This window comes from Phalaenopsis equestris, unplaced genomic scaffold (genome assembly GCF_001263595.1).
Source record: "Phalaenopsis equestris unplaced genomic scaffold, ASM126359v1 Scaffold000650, whole genome shotgun sequence".
NCBI classification, from domain to species: Eukaryota; Viridiplantae; Streptophyta; class Magnoliopsida; order Asparagales; family Orchidaceae; genus Phalaenopsis; species Phalaenopsis equestris.
This window is the reverse complement of record NW_018165090.1, coordinates 281901-285010: the sequence shown is the minus strand read 5'-3', so window position 1 is coordinate 285010 and position 3110 is coordinate 281901.

Sequence of the window (3110 nt, the reverse complement as noted above, 5' to 3'; positions counted from 1 at the left end):
TTTTTGTTTTCAAGTGGTTTAGTGTTTAAGTCTTGTTTTTAGTATTTATGACTTCTTATATGTGTTTAATTGTGAAATGATTGTTATGTATTTATATTTAGAAAAATTTTCTCATCCAAGACTATTTGGAGTGAGAATTAAGTGTTTAAAAGTATTTGTACTTATTTGTGAATTAATATAAGTTTTTTTGAGTGAAAATTTGTGTTATTTTTAGCCTCGAATTGAAATAATTATTTTGGAGAATTTTGAGAGAGAGGGGGGTTATAGGAAGTTGAAAATAGTCATTTAAGTGCTATGAGACCATTTAGGGGTGGTTTACTTAGGCAAATAGTGCATTTTACTTTAATTTAGAAATTTTGAAAATCATGCACTAGCGCCTAAGCGCTACATCTCGTGCTTAAGCACGAGCCAACTTCGAGAGGCAGGCGCCTAAGCACCACCTACCCGTGCTTAAGCACCACCTACCCGTGCTTAAGCGCCAGTTCACCAAAACTGATTTGCAAACGGTTAAAAGTGAAATTTTGGCCCAAAAATCACCGTTTTTACGCCTCCCGTCACCTTCAACCTCTTAAAATCGCGATTTTGGAAGGTTAGGGCACTTCTAAAGTGAAGATTTCTTGGTGGAATCAAGTGAAATTTGCTAGATCCAAGTTTCTTGAGGTAAGAGCTTTACTTCTATGCGAACATTTTGGATTTTCTCCATATGGCTTTTCACTATGTATTTTGAGCACATTTGGAGAAATTCAAAAATTCATTATTCATGGTGGAAAATGAAAAAAAAATCTATGGAAATTGCATCGAAACTGTAGATTGTAATTTGGAAGTTTAGTTTAGTAATTTAGACTTGATTTTTGAAGTTATTTTTGGACTTTATAGAATTTGTAGAATGACACCAAGAATGAAGAGGAGCAAAGGAAAGAGCCCTTTTGATTCGAGTAAGTTTGTTAGTTCAAAGGCTGAGGATTGGTACAATGATGTGTTGCAATCACGGAAACTGATTCAGGAGCGGTGTTTTAGAAATCCAGGTGGAGACGTAGAGAATTTGATAGTTCGCCGATAGTGGGAATGATTATGTTGTTTCTCTGTTGTGGCGGTTATTTCTGTTGTTAGGGAGTTTTATGCAAAACTCTCTGAGGCTGAAGACAATAGAGTCATGGTTCGAGGAAAGTTGGTACCTTATTCACCGAAGGTAATCCACTTGTTTTATCATCTGCCGTCTTTGTTATCCTCTTATGAAATTTCTATGTTTTTATTCAAATTATAGTCTGACTGAAGTGGAGTTAGATGAGATTATTTCTTACTTGACTGTTGGGAGAGGACTTTAATCACTAATGAGAGGAGATAGATTCAACTTCCCAACTTGAAAGTTATGTGCACCTTCAAAGGCCTGACACTATTTTATTTCTACTTGTCTGCTCCCAACAAATCATCTCAGTGAAGTAACTAGAGAGAGAGCGACGTTAAATTATTGTATCCAGGAAGGAAAGCTCATCAACATAGGAGCTTTGATTTATCAGACTATCATCAGTTCTACCACTGCCATTACTACTCCAGGTCTGAGATTTGCTTCCTTGACCTTTTCTTTATGTGAGCAGGCTGGAGTTAAATATGATAGCTGAGAGGAAGTGTCGTTACCTCTAAAGCCCATCACAAAGGTGAATGTGAAGACTTATTCTGAGCATTCTATTTTTAGCTGGAGAGGAGGATTTTCTAGGAGTTATGGAATGGAGACGAATGTTGCTTCTACATTTAGACCATCTACCTCACGTGCTTCTACATCTAGAGGTGAGTCTCTTGAGACCCAATATCAATTATTGCATAGGATGATGGATAATATTAATTATACCATTGATAGGGTACAAAATTTAGAGCATTTTGCATATCATACTGATAAGCATAATAAGAGAAAAAGTGATTATGAAGAGAAATTTCACTCACTTTGGAGAGCCTCATTAGGGGTAACCAAGGAGTGCAATTTCCTCCATATCTTAGAATACCCTGATTATGAGACTGCAGAAGTTTGGGATAACGGTGATTCAGAGGATGAGGAGTAGAACTGAGAGATTTATTTTATGATTGTAATATGATATGAACTATGTGGTCCGGGCTTGCTACATTTACATTTGTGTGTTGATTTGAACTATGTGTGTGGTTTGGACTTTTATGTTTAAGTGAGAATTTTGATGTGATGTGTTTTCATGTTTTGGACTTGAGACATGTATGTATGCATACTTATTTAGATATTGTGATATGTGAGACTTTTATTTTTAATTGTATTGTAATGTTTCTGTTAGTTAGTAGTTTGCTTTTGTTTTAAAATGCTAGGGTAGTATCTATTGTTGTGTGTTTAGTAGTGCGTTAGTTTAGAACTTAACTTAATTCAATGTCTTTTGTAAAGTTGAAAATCTTGCTAGCATAAATCTTAAATTTTAAACTTAAGAAACTGCTACCCTGTATTTTTCTTTTACCATATTTGTGAGTTTGTTTTTAGGTTGAGATTGTGAAGTCAAGTTAGTGTGTTAGTTTGTTGTTAGTTTGTGTTAGTGTGTTAGTTTGTTTTTATGTTTATACCCACTTTTTAGAAGTCTATTGAATCTCTACATGTTGAATTGAAATGAAAATATTAGAAAATTTGATCAAAATTAATTTCACTCATGAGAAAAGTGGAGGGTTGCATTAGGTAGTTGACAGCCAGCGTAAAACTTGTCGAAAAAATCATGACATGAATCCTTTTGAATTGTGTAAGTGCTAGGGCGTCCCCTGGAAGCGACGCGCTGTATAGCCTGAATACAGTGAAAAGTGTGCAAGGGCCGCTACACCGGCACCCGGGTGTAGTGTTAAATAAGCAAGGGTTCCCACATTACGGGCGAATGTGGGTAAGGAAGTTAGTCCATGAAACGAATGAAACTAATGAAACTAATATTAGGATAGGATCTTAGAATATAGGCACTCTCAATGGTAAATTAATAGAATTAGTTGATATTATGATTCATAGGAAAATTAATATCTTATGTATTCAAGAAACTAAGTGGGTGGGAGAAAAAACTAAGGAGATTGATAATTTAGGTTTTAAACTTTGGTATTCTGTAAGAGTCGCACTAGAAATGGTG